The following is a 15,378-nucleotide window of genomic DNA, read 5'->3' as shown; positions in this document are numbered from 1 at the left end:
CTTCAGAACGGACACCTTGAGATGATACCACTTTTTTTCTCAGTTTCATAGCTCCCACTTCGGTCTTGAATCTAGAGTTTCTGAAAAATCATTATAAGACGTGTCACGGTACTTTTCTATCCCATATTCATGTATTTAGTGTTGATGTTATATTTGTTATTCTCATCCGATTTTGTCTAATGCTTAGTTCGTTTCTGTGTGTGTTGCATTTTAATGTTGTGTCGTTGTTCTCTTATATTTAATGCGTTTCCCTCAGTTTTAGTTTGTAACCCGTATGTGTTTGCTTTTCTGTCGATTTATAACTTTTGAACAGCGGTATAGGTGGCATGATAGTATTTTTTTTTAATTTTGTATTCACTGCACCATAAAAAGCACTAGTGGCCTTAGGTTTTTAAAAATAGCAAAAAAAAAGCAAACGGTCATGATACATATTCAAATTCATTTCTGAATAGTAAAATGAAAGTACTTCAGTTAACTGTGAATGTAGAATGTTTTGCAGTGTTAGAAAGTGGTGAAAATTCTAAAAAGGCTATCATGATCCCTTATGGGCCAGGAAATACTACCGTGCCACCTATACTACTATTGCCTTTATTTGAATAATACATACACAATTGCTTTTCTTTGACGTGTATTGTATATGAACTAAACACCACTTTAAACCCATTAAACAAGCAAATATCATTTTTCAAAGGAATAGATTAATATTTTCTGTGGCTCCTAGAAAATTGACAAATTGAAATAAAATGCATTAATTTTATAACTTATATACGAAAACGTACAATGCATAGTTTTTTTGTATTAAGTGCAATTTTAAATATTTGTGTTTACCCTTTATCCAATACATCTGTAAAATCCTGAATTTATTAGAATTACATTTATATGACGTAAGAGATGACAACTAAAAAATTATTGTTTTTTTAATAGAATGACAAGGTTCTTAATTAATGTTGATAGATTAACTATGGTCATTTCTCTTGTGAATTTTATCATGAAAACATTGTCTAACACAGGATTTGTTTTATTTTTTTTCTGTCTTGGCAAAATATCGTATTTTGAAAGCAGCGATCTATAACTCAAAGTTACTCGAATGGAACACTGGATCAACTATCATGTTCAATTTCAGAGAAATATAAGATTAACAATTACTCGTTCTATCGATGAAAGCAAGGCTCAGTGTAACCATAAAAACCAATGTCTCTCAGTTTTCTACAATAAGGAATTACGTAAATGTGTCCTACATAGGAAACTTTTCTATCCTTCATTTGCAGCACCCGAAACTGTTCAGCAAGGATGGAAATATTATTCAACAAAATATGATTGTATGAAATTTAGCTGTCATTTTATCTTAGATTTCAATTTGTGGTTTGTGTGATCTTTTTTCCATCATTTAGTATATTGAACAAGTTATTATGGCGGGAAAATGTCATTCAAACAGGTACCCAGTCACGTCTTCTTGGTGTGTTAAATGTATTTCTATTTGTATCCATCTGCTGAGTGAAGACTTTTTTCAACTGATTTTTATAGTCTGTCCTTATAACATACTGTTACACCACTGTCCAAGGTAAGGGGGGTTGGGATTCCACTAATATGGCTAACCCCACCACATTCTTCATGTATGTATCGCTTCAAAGTCAGGAGCCTGTAATTCAGTGGTTGTAGTTTGTTTAAAAGCAAAATATTTGTTTTTCATTCATATTTTTGTACATAAATCAAATTCAGCCGTTAGTTTTCTCGTTTGAATTGTTTTACAATGGCATTTCGAGGCCTTTTGAAGCTGACTACTCGGTATGGGCTTTGGTAATTGTTGAAGGCCGTATGGTGACAAATAGTTGTTAATTCCTGTGTCATTTGGTCTCTTGTTGAGAGTTTCATACCTCATCTTCTTTTTATACTATTTATGCAAGTTAACAAACATAGACACCTAGAGAACGTTGAATGTTCTTCAATAATGGGCATATTCGAAGTACGTACGCAAGAGTATATTTGCGACGATATTTATTAATTGAAAAGAGAAAATTGAATGGAAAAATCTTGTTGTAATTTCGTATTGTAGTTTTATTTGTAGTGATTTATTTGACGTTAAAATATACTAAAAAGTAAACTCACAAAAATACTGAACTCCGAGGAAAATTCAAAACGGAAAGTCCCTTGTCAAATGGCGAAATCATATGATAAAACACATCAAACGAATGGACAACAACTGTCATATACCTGACCTGGTACAGGCATTGCCAAATATAGAAAATGGTTGATTGAACCTGATTTTAAAGCGCTTAACCTCTCACTTGTACAATAGTCGCATCAATTTCCATTATATTGACAATGATGCGTGAACATAATATCACAAATAGGGGTACAAAAACAAAACAGACCCCACTTAAACGCAGGTGAGATTCCAGGTGCTCTGGAAGGGGAAGTTGATCCAGCTCCACATGTGGCACCCGTCGTGTTGCTCATGTTGTCATAAAGCTGGTAAATAGTCCAAATGGTAGGTTACATTCGTGAAAAGGGAACGGGATTATAGTTACGACATAAGGAACATAGCCGATATCATCTGTATAACGTATATTTCGAAACAGTCAACCAACTCGTGATGGCGTCCATAATAAGTTATAAAAACAATTATTTTCTGTGTGCTATATATGCAATCAACAGCAATCATTTGCCATCAGTCATCCGTTATAATGTCGATATCATTCATAGTGTGTTAATTTACCTTTTTTTATTGAGTTAAGCCTGCCAATAGATATTTTATCGTGTGTTTTTCTATGTTGTGATGTTATGCTATTGTTTCAGAAAAAGGGAGAAGGTTTGGTACCATTAAAACGTTTAATCCCGCTGCAAACGTTTGCACCTGTCCTAAGTCAGGAATCTGATGTACAGTAGTTGTCGTTTTTTTAAGTAATTTATACGCTTTTCTCGTATCTCGTTTTTTTATATAGATTAGACCGTTGGTTTTCCCGTTTGAATGGTTTTACACTAGTAATTTTGGGGCCCTTTATAACTTGTTAAGGCTCTGTGTTGAAGGCCGTACATTGACCTATAATGGTTTACTTTTATAAATTTTTATTTGGATGGAGAGTTGTCTCATTGGCACTCACACCACATCTTCTGATATCTATGATTTACCAGCTTTGTCTTTACTAAATCCAAAATCTGTATGATATCACGTCACGTGGAAATAAATAATTCCAACAGAACAAAGTGTACATGTTGTATAGGTACACAGAAATGCATATACGGTTACACCCACAGCAGGTTCTTTGGATTACAATTGTAACGTTTATCTGGATATACAAATATAACCGTTACAAAGGCGTCGTGTAACTCACTTGGTGGACAACTTTCTGCAATCAGCAACCCTGAGAAACAAGATGTTCTGGAACATATTATGGGTATGTCAGTTTGTTCATGTTGTAGATTTGTCTCACTTATTGAACCTAGGTAACGGACTTTAAAACCATCTGTTGAAAACATTTATTAAGTGAAACAAAAAAAATATTCTATTAATTTTATTTAAGTTAAAGTCTGATTATACGAAAATAAGCTTAATGTTTAATATTAAATGTGCATTTCATGAGACTCTTTAACATCTCGGATACTTCTCCGACGAGGACAAAATAATTTGATTACTTCTTGTCGAAAGAGGGAGCCACTTAAACAATACAACACAAAGTTTAAAGAGTTGTCTAAATAGGATATAACATCAAATATGTCAAATAATCGCCAAATCAAATTGTCATCTTCATATTCCATTGAATTTCCAATTGTAATCAGTATGATGCCAGATGGCGACGTGAAAATAATAAAGAAGATATTCAACATTATCAAAATAATTGTCATTGACGAAAAGTTTGAATTTCTGGACGAACTGTTGGTTCTGCTGGAACTGTTTCGTTGGATACCTTTTCTAGATTTGATTACTTTAATAATTATTAGCATATTTCCAATTAGCATAAACAAAGAAGGAAAAGCAGAATATAAGCAAAAGTCTATTATTGACCAATAAACTTCAAAAAAAATAGAATAGTCATCGGTTACATAATCACAAGAAGTGCTATTGAACAGCGGATAAAAAACAGTGACCCGACCATATATGGTATGACTGTTTAGTAAGGCTATAAACAATGCTACAATGAAAATTTTTATACTGGCAGCTCGTTTTGTAAAACGGTAACGTGATCCATACGGAAGCCATATGCAAAATAATCTCTGAATTGTAAATGCAATTCTTATCCATGCAGAACATTGCAGTGAGACATACGTCAGCCACATGTGTGTACCACAAATGGCGGGAAAGTATAATCTAATGTCAATACCAAGGAGGAAAAATATAATTTTTCGCACGAGACCAGTATACAACACTATTAAATCTACTATCGTCAAACATCGTAAATACACGGCGCTTACGAGATTACGAAATCCACTTCTACACAATACTACCATTGAAATGACATTACCGATGGTTCCAAATATCAGCATAAGAATTGTAAGTACTGCTCCCGCGTTCATATTGGGTTTATCTCACAGTTCCTTTCTGTATAGGTATTTTCCCCCGTTAAATATCGGCGCACTACCACATGGGATATATCACCTCAAGCTAAATTGATTATCAAAACATACGTTGCCAAAAAGCAGAAATATTGTGTCTGTCAGAACTGATATTGATTGGTTATTCCCAAATATATCACAAAAACATGTATTGATGCATTCCTATAAAGCATAATTGTCAAGCATTTAAATAACCTAATGACTATCACGTGTTTTTAAGAATTCGCTTCTTTCCTTTATCTCAAAGTTTTTAATTTTTTATTGACATCTCGTGTGATTGCAATGATATAGTACTAAGATGAGATTTTAATTGATTATTAGATTATTTCATGCTACTTTGTTTGAGAAATATAAGAGGGGTCAGTCTCAACTTGTCAAAAGATGATCAGAGGGTTGTGTAGCTAGGTGGCGCTCTTAGTCAAATACAGCTGTCCTTGCGTATCACACAACAGCGTTGATGTTTACACGCTCAGCATATGTGATAGATAACGTTCTGTTTTGACATTGATATAATGTTTGCTAAGCACTAGATTGTTGACATTTAGCAAAATCTACATGAAACATATAATGATCGTTTTTCATACTTGATACATGTTCTATACCGAATTAAAAACTATACATACGATCAAAGCATGGCTAGATGTAATTACAACCAGATATCAAGTGTTTTGTTTTCAATTACAAGGCCAAGATCAAACATGAGAGTTAATTGGTGCACGTTCCAAATGTTTGGGCCAGAGGTAAGGAAGTGTTTGCTGTAAAATAGTGCAAATGTTATAAAAACGATCTGTTGAGTTGAATCCTCAATTTGCCAGAATTGTTCCAATCCAATAAGGCTATAAAATATTACTAAATTGTGCAGTTGGTGTAATCAACTATAATTTAAGTGCAGTTGATAAGATGGAATATAATTTAATTCATTTTCAAATTTTGATTTTGAAACTCGCAACTATCAAAGTTGCATCTATGATATACTGACAAAATATTTGTATTTATCATCTCAGATATGGACATGTCCTAAGTAAGGAGTCTGATGTTCAGTGGTTGTCGTCTATCTATGTGGTTCCTACGTGTTACTCCTTTCTCGTTTTTATATAGATTAGACGTTTGAGTTTCCCGTTTGATGGTTTTACACTAGTAATTTTTGGGGCCCTTTATAGCTTGCTGTATGGTGTGATCCAAGGCTCCGTGTTGAAGGTCGTATCTTGACCTTTAATGGTTTACTTTTATAAATTGTTACATGTATGGAGAGTTGCCTCATTATCACTCATGCCACATCTTCCTATGTCTATTTAACGCAGCCTTTCAAATGGAAGATGTTAACGACCTTGACTGGCTATACAGCACTCGCACAGCCTTTCAAATCATTTACTAATCCATGTAGCATATTAATCTATTGTAATAAAAATGCATAATATCTAATAAAATTTGTAGATTTAGCTTACAAAGTCCTTATATTTGTATAAAATAACATTCGTTTATAGTGGGAAATTGTTTTAACGTTAAATAAGCTACAATTAAAAATTGCTTGCTAGTCCCTCTCTGTGATTAATATTAGATAATTCTGGTTAATTTCCCAATCAATCTATTATGAAGGGGAGATAAATAATTCGATTTTTATTTATTGTCTTTTTCAAAAATGATGAACGGTTCTTTATATTGGTATGTAATCATTTCAAACGTTTCAAATAATATAATCATGTAATAATCTCAAACCTTAATCATATGATAGACTGGCTATAAGTGCCGCCATATAATAAATAGAAATATCGGAAGGGCTCAAGAGGACACACAAATACAAATAAGTTTTATGTTATGATGGTATGATACTAAACCCCTAACGGGAAGGATTGTGCCTGATGTTCATATGATGAAATCATAATCTTTCAGTCAGTTTAATTGAAGTCTGGAGCTGGCATGTCAGTATATAACTGCTAGTAGTCTGTTGTTATTTATCATGTATTATTGTCATTTTGTTTATTTTCTTTGGTTACATCTTCTGACATCAGACTCGGACTTCTCTTGAACTGAATTTTAATGTGCGTATTGTTATGCGTTTACTTTTCTACATTAACTAGAGGTATGGGGGGAGGGTTGAGATCTCACAAACATGTTTAACCCCGCCGCATTTTTGCGCCTGTCCCAAGTCAGGAGCCTCTGGCCTTTGTTAGTCTTGTACTATTTTAATTTTAGTTTCTTGTGTACAATTTGGAAATTAGTATGGCGTTCATTATCACTGAACTAGTATATATTTGTTTAGGGGCCAGTTGAAGGACGCCTCCGGGTGCGGGAATTTCTCGCTACATTGAAGACCTGTTGGTGACCTTCTGCTGTTGTTTTTTTTTTTCTATGGTCGGGTTGTTGTCTCTTTGGCACATTCCCCATTTCCATTCTTAATTTTATTTCCCAATTTTTTTGTCGGCAGAAATATTTGGAAACGAGATATTTGTAAAAAGCGTTTTCGAGAGTAACTATTAAAATAATTGCTTCCCGGGATATATATTAAGTGTACATTTTTTTTCTAACCCAAGTTTTTGTAAACGTTGTACATGTGTGCCGTTTGCTTTAGTTTGGTAAACATTGTAAAAGCAGACACAAATGCATCTTTTTATCAGTGTTTACCGATTTTCAAATAGCATATACAGGCAAACTTATTACTTCTTTTCGAATGATCTGCGAAAAGATGTGTTCTTTCTGTGTGACGTCATTGACCTAGCCTTTTTTCATGCCGTACAATAGGAAACTCAGAGGAGAGCAAGAAAGTTCGACGTCATAATCGGATTTTAACCAATAAAGAACTGAGATCAAACGAACCACACGTTGATTAAAGTGTGTTATACAATGGGTGCAGAAAGGGATAAATTGACGAAGAATTAGAGAAACAAATTTATACCATTCTTTTTTTAAAGGAAATGTGTTCCATTTGATGAATTTAGTTTTGATCCATTGGAAGTAATTGGGTCGGAATCATGACCATGTAGGGAGATTATCAGAAACATGGTTACGTTATTGTATCAAACCGATTCATATAACAAGATTTAGACATTCGAAGCTTTTCAACATGTGTAGATGGATATGCTCATACATTATGGAACACCTGAGATTAGCCCCGTTTGTTTGGAGACACTGAACGTTTCCTCAGTCTTTTTTTCTGTATATTACGTTTCAAACTCCATACAGCGTTATCGTTCGGGTCATACTTCCCTTTCTCTACAAAGAAGCGTAGCTAGATGTCACCACTGTTTCGGAGTTTGGTTACGTTTGTACAAAAAAAATGTATACTGTTGTTTGTATTTCGGTCTTTCTCGGATTTTTTCCTATGACGTTATCAGTTAATTTTCGACCTATGATTTTGAATGTTCCTTTGGTATCTTTCGTCCCTATTTTTTTGTTTTTAACTTAGCACCCTTCTCTTATAAAGTAAAATAATAAAATACAAAACTCCAAGGAAATTCTAAATGGCAAGTCCTTTATCAAATGGAAAAATCAAAAGGTCAAACACATCAAACGAATGGACAACAACGTGCATATTCCTTACTTGGTAAAGGCATTTCCTTATGTGGAAAATATTTGCCAAAATTACAATTTTAAAGTGTCGTTCAGGCATCCCAGGTGCCATTAGGATAATGAAAACTTGTCCTTCGGATGATGACAGTGTCATGGGGTCATTCGAGGTACCAATCAAAAGCCGTGGAGCAATTACACGAGATCGCAAACGATGAGCACGTAACACCCAGCTACAACTCCACAACTAACTACAACTACATGCGAAAACAAAGAATATTTATTGTGGTATCGAGTTATTGATTCCTAAGATTAGAGTCCGTCCGCGGTTTAGTGATCTGCTGGAAACCCAGTGTGATCAAGAACGTAAAAAAAAAAACCACAACATTTAAAGTAATTCGAAAAATTAATCAGATATAACACGATGTTTTGATTTATATCAATTATATAAATCAAAACATAAAGGTTATTCCTGATTAATTTTTCGAATTATTTTATAATTAAAGGCGTTAAGAAACCTTTGGTGACCCCACAGTTTAAATGTCTATCTTAGGTACGTCGTGAACAGTGGTCGTTACAGACAAACGTTCACGTAAATTGTCCAAGTCAATGGATGAATTTAATGTGTCAATCAATGGCCACAGCCACACTGTTTTGAATTTCATTTTATATACTCTGTATATAACGTTTTGTAATTTAACAATAGAAGACATTTTGCATGAGTTTAAGGGTACGTGTTTTCTTCAAATTATAATCTTCTCTGTTTTTTCTCAATATCTTTTCTTATTTCGCAGAAGTGCATGTACGTGGAATTGATTTTTTCTTGGACTAGAAATATTCACTTTAATTTCTTTGTTCTCAACATACATTCCTCTATCATAATTAATGGAGAGGATGTAAATCTTTTCTATCATACATAAGATCAATCAATTACTAATTATTTTGGATGTCTATTTTGTTTGTTGTGCACGTAACTTCAAGTTGTCGACCCTTGAATGTATATATCCCGCCGGCATATCCTTTTGTACAATTTTATTTTTCCAGCAAAGGTCTTTGAAGAGCTTATTTGTCGTAATCAAGACGAACAAATCAATTAGGACTTTCAACGAACCTTTTATGAATCACAATATATTTATATATAATATTATCATCTAGAATGATCATTTTTACCTTTTACGTCAGTCGTATGACGTATATAATGTCGCATACGTGACTGCCATGTACGATTTACGCCGAACATAAGACGAAAGTCTGCATGATGTATATATATATAACTGTATTTCTCACAGAGTCATAACTTATATTATAAATGAGAAGATGTGGTATGATGAGTGTCTTTGCTAGTCACAATGATTAAAAGTTAACAATAATTAAAGGTAAAAGGAAATTATTGTCTGGAAACTTAAACAAGTCCAATGAACCATTAAAAAAGTCACGGTCAGATACGGAAGTCGGATATATGTGTGCCTACACATTACACTCATTGAATACTGCTTACAATACATGTGGGAAACATTAATATTGACCAATGGTTAAAACTTGTTGTATCTTTTAACTAGAGGCTCTAAAGAGCCTGTGTCGCTCACCTTGGTCTTTGTGAATATTAAACATAGGACACAGATGGATTCATCACAACATTGTGTTTTGGTGATGGTGATGTGTTTGTAGATCTTACTTTACGGAACATTCTTGCTGCTTACAATTATCTCTATCTATAATGAACTTAGCCCAGTAGAAAATGTTAGTAAAAGTTTACAAATTTTATGACCATTGTTAAAAATGTTAAAAAGGCATCTCAAGATCTATCTGCCCTGAAATTTTCAGATGAATCGGATAACTCCTTAAGGAGTTATTGCCCTTTATAGTCAATTTTTAACCATTTTTCGTAAATCTTAGTAATCTTTTACAAAAATCTTCTCCTCTGAAACTTTTGGGCCAAATTAATCAAAACTTGGCCACAATCATCTTTGGGGTATCTAGTTTAAAAAAATGTGTCCGGTGACCCGGCCATCCAACCAAGATGGCCGCCACAGCTAAAAATAGAACATAGGGGTAAAATGCAGTTTTTGGCTTATAACTAAAAAACCAAAGCATTTAGAGCAAATCTTACAGCGGTAAAATTGTTTATCAGGTGAAGATCTATCTGCCCTGAAATTTTCAGATGAATCGAACAACCCGTTGTTGGGTTGCTGCCCCGAAATTGGTAATTTTAAGGAAATTTTGCTGTTTTTGGTTATTATCTTGAACATTATTATAGATAGAGATAAACTGTAAACAGCAATAATGTTCAGCAAAGTAAGATTTACAAATAAGTCAACATGACCGAAATGGTCAATTGACCCCTTAAGGACTTATTGCCCTTTATAGTACATTTTTAACAATTTTCATAAATTTTGTAAATGTTTACAAAATATTTTAACTACTGGGACAAGTTCATTAGAGATAGAGATAATTGTAAGCAGCAAGAATGTTCAGTAAAGTAAGATCTACAAACACTTCGCCATCACCAAGACACAATTTTGGAATGAATCAATCTGTGTCCTTAGTTTATGATATGCACATAGACCAAGGTGAGCGACACAGGCTCCTTAGAGTCTCTAGTTTAAACTAGATACCCCTATGATGATTGTGGCCAAGTTTGGTTTAATTTGGCCCAGTAGTTTCAGAGGAGAAGATTTTTGTAAAAGTTAACGACGACGACGGACGACGACGACGACGACGGACGCCAAGTGATGGGAAAAGCTCACTTGGCCCTTTGGGGAAGGTGAGCTAAAAATGAGAAAAGCAATACGTGAACCGAAGACCGCTGACTGGTCGCCAAAAAAATTGTTCTTGAAATTTCGTTTGCTTTTGAATTGAAATTGCTGACTGTGAATAAGATAATGATGATGTTAAAACCCCTTTATTAAATATATTTAATTGTGTGAAGATTCTTGCACAAGTCAGCCAGCTGAAAGCAATGTATAATATATAGTTGTGAAAAGAAAAGTGTGTATACTACAGCTACAACATATGTATTTGAATATACATTTTAAAGTTCGATTAATGACACTACATAGATTAAACTAGTGGATCAAATATCTAGCAAGATTAAAAAAAAAAGAGGAGCGAACATCCCGATGAGTTGAAAATAATACTGGTAATGAATATATTCAATATTATAACATTGTCAGCAAACATAAAACATTTCAGGAGTCAGAAACCAACGCCCAAATTACTGGCTCAAACATCTTTATACATGTACGAAGACATTCATTAGAACGTAGCTGCGAAAACGTAGCTCTTAAGGTCCTTTTGATGATTTTTGATATTTGCGGACCGCAAAAAAAAAGGACAATAGAGCTACGTTTTCGCAGCTAATTAGAACGAAGAACAGTGTCGGGGATAAAAACACAACCTTGCTTCTTGTCCAATTCTTGGTCGAAGAAACTTTATTCACGAGCACCAAACAATATTTTATTTCATACATGATAGCTATAAAGAGAGTTGGTCAAATTCCAGCACTTGCCTTAAATGCTGTCTTGCCTCAATAAATATAGAATACCATCTCTCCAGACGCTGCCAAACGTATAAGATGGGTCACGGAAAGCAAGAAACTTTTTATGTTATTTGAGTCGCTGCCAAAAGCTTTAGATATGTCACGCAAAGCGAGAAACTGTTTATGTTATTCGATACTCTGCCAAAAGCTTTATATAGCTTCATGGAAAGCGGGAAACCTTTTATGTTTTTGAAACTTTGTCAAAAGCTTGATATAGGTCACGGTAAGCGATAGCTTTTTATCACGGTTTTATGAGACCCTGTCAAAAGTTTTATATATATCACAGAAATCGAAAAACATTTTTTTGTTATTTGAGACGCTATAAAAAGCTTTAGATATGTCACGCGAGACACCTTTTATGTTATTTTAGGTTTACGGATAGAACAAATAACATGTAGTGTCAAACTATAATTGTCCTCAGTTCTTGTTTTCTAAATTCTTCCTGGATCTCCCCTAGAATACTATTTTCTTCTAAATATGTCAGTACAATCTCCACATGTGAGGCAGGATCTGCGTACCCTCCCGGTCCATGTGAGATTACTCCTAGCTTTAGTGCGATTCATGTTGCTCAGTCATTATTTTTCTTCGTTGTATTTTGCCTACTTTTATTTGTCTGTTCGTCTTTTTATTCTTGACGTTGTCTGTTTGTTTTCGACTTATTAGTTTGGATGTTCCTATGGTATCTTTGCTCTCTTTAATAGGGAATTGATATGTATGTACATCACGATTATTCCTCTGTGGTTTTTTTTTAACACAGTGTCAGCAAAGATAATATAAAATTGACCCATAGCTTTGTTGTACGTGAACTTTTAACGGCATTTATAAACGCAGTATATTTATTTTTATGTAATCAAACATTAGCTTTGTTAATAAATAGTAATCTTTTTCAAGTTTTTATTTTCCTAATCGTATAATTTGGATTTATACTGCACTCGTTCTATTTGACTGCTTCAGTCACTGACCTGACATCACTTTTCCTCATGAATATTTAAATAGAAATTGCCGAAATTATAATTAATTATTCATACGACCTATTCAACCTGTCCTTGTTTCCAATGTATACAACGACTGAAACTTATTTCTTTAGCAATTTTTAGAGAAAAAAATACTTCACTTGTTAAATTTTGGTTTGCAAACTATAAATCATTATGTTTTATGTTTATTGTTGATATTTTAGTTCATTCTCAAACAAATTCGTTCACCATTGATTGTTGGTTTCAGCAGGTAATGTACATTTCATTGTTGTATATTTCTCCGCCTGTATGATATGAGGCCTTTAAATAAAAGGGGGAAGTTTCCCAATATTTAAATCAAATAATGACATTAACCCATTAAAGAACAATTGAAAATTGTTTTTTCTAGATTGCAGTATAAAGACAATAATATAGTACATTGACTTGACATATCAACGATATCAGGATTCGGCCCAAAACGGGGGAAAAGCTCGACAAAGCCTCGCATTTCCCCGTTTCTAAGCCTCATCCTTATATCGTTGATATGTCAAGTCAATGAACTATTATTGTCTATACATGTGTTGTGTCCCAATGTGTGTATTTCTAGAAGTGGTACACAGACAAGTGCATGCATGTAATGAAGCAGTACCAGTTGACTAGGAAATTTTCAGGTTTGGATCCAGGATTTAGTGTTTAGGCAGCAACCATTTGATTTTCTGGGGGGGGGGGGGGGGCTATGGTTTTTTTTTCTGGACAAATTATTTTTTTCGCCTGTGGCGAAAAACAATCTATTTTTTTCGCGACAAATCGAAAACAATTTTTTTCTTTCAATTTTAGCATTACATATAGTGGCAGCTGAGGGTGAAACAAACAATTTTTTTTTCTCAGAATCAAAAACAAATTATTTTTTTCTCCAAAAACTGGAAACAAACTTTTTTTTCCAAAAAAAAACATAGCCCCCCCCCCCCCCCCCCCCCAGAAAATCAAATGGTTGCTGCCTTAGACATTTCGCCCCGACTGAATCCCCGCCCGTTTCTGAATATCAGTACATGATTCATTCAATAATACAATTACAAGATTTAATCTCCTTGTTTTCATATAGAACAAAAACTTATAATAATATGATAATAATGGCGTCTTTTCATTCATTTTGAGAAAATTAGTTCCATAAGACTTTCACGATACTGTAGACATGAGTTATCTGAGCTTCATGACAGAGATGCAGTTCATATTCGTGTAAGTATGTCTAATGTCTTTCGGTTCTATATACATTGTATCGTTAGTGTTCAGCTGTATCACAGCAGATCCTGTTCCACTGTGGTACATATCGATGGTCGAACTAGATTTATACACCGGAGCAATCTGAACACTCGTCAAGAAATGAAATTTACCCGCAGTATCATGCAAAACGATATTAAAACGAGAATTTGAATCTTTCGACATTAATGTTACTATAAATAGATACAACCCAGGTTTTTCACAAATAAATTTGCCATCGTTTTGCAAGGCTGATGTGTTCTGGAATCCGTACGAGTTTATAACTTTGGAAAATTTCATCTTCTCTGAATAATAACTATCCACGATGTAGTGCTTAACCATAAATCCACCACATGCTTGTAAACCAACTGTAAGAACAAAAATAGGAACATGTACATTTTATCTGATTGATTTTCTTAATGAGAGATACAGTTATGGCCCTACTTAGCCCGTAATATTGGTACTATATATTTTAAGAAAAATTACATGATTCCAAGTTGATTTGTGGCGGATGGGTCTTTATTTCCTTATTATTTCATTTGTTTTAACATTTTTTCCCATTTTCATTGTTTGTTTTTTCCCTAGCGTTCTGCAGTTCTTGCTCATTTTCTATTCCGTAAACCTTATCGAGAATAAAGTTAGAACTGTCTAAAACTGTTCTCGGTTAGAACTGTCGAAAACTGTTCTCGGCTAGAACTATCTAAAACTGTTCTCGGTTAAAACTGTCTAAAACTGTTCTCGGTTAGAAATATCTTACACTGTTCTTGGTTAGAACTGTCTAAAAATGTGTAATGCATACTAGGTTCTGTTTAATATAAACTGGTTTAAAGGTGTCAAGATATAATGTTCTTTATACTGTTCTGGCAGTCCCTTGCACATAATTCGACAGAGGAGCTTTGGTGAAAATTGTATCTTGATAAAAAAAAACAATTGAACAAAAGTACTAATCAACATACCAGTAATATGGATACAAATATTAATAATATTGATTAAAATATCAACTGCATAATTTCGTTATCTTACCCATTTCTCTGTCGTTATCCTGCTGTTGCGTCATATTTGCCACATTTGAAGATATTCCGTTAATAACTGAACTATAGTTCTGTGAAATGATGTCAACATACGTCTTTACTTGTTGAATTTGTCTCTCGGCAGCGTCTCTAGTATCGTTTAATTTCTGCTCAAATTGAAAAAGTTCATCTTTTGAGCCGGTCTCATTTTCCAAGCGGGATAATTTATTTTTAAGATTCACATTATCAGATACCAACGTTTGATAATTCGTCTTCAATGAAATGGTCTCGTTTTGTAGATGTTTTAATTCACCTTGTAATGGACCACCAACATACTGCTCCAGCTGCCGGCGTGATCTTCTTTCTTCCATGATTAAATCCAGTAAGTCATAGTAATGTTTATCTGTTATTCCTCCTCTTCCTCCGCCCGGAGAAATCGTACTAGTGTCAAACAAAAAAGCCCCTGAAAGTCCAAAACATAAGCATAACACAAAATATGAAACCATTTTCTTTCAAAATATTAGGTCGGATATGATGTTTTCTTTTTCGTCAAGGACATTGGAAC

This window comes from Mytilus edulis, chromosome 11 (assembly GCF_963676685.1).
Source record: "Mytilus edulis chromosome 11, xbMytEdul2.2, whole genome shotgun sequence".
Lineage (NCBI taxonomy): Eukaryota > Metazoa > Mollusca > Bivalvia > Mytilida > Mytilidae > Mytilus > Mytilus edulis.
Note: the sequence above shows the minus strand (reverse complement) of the source record.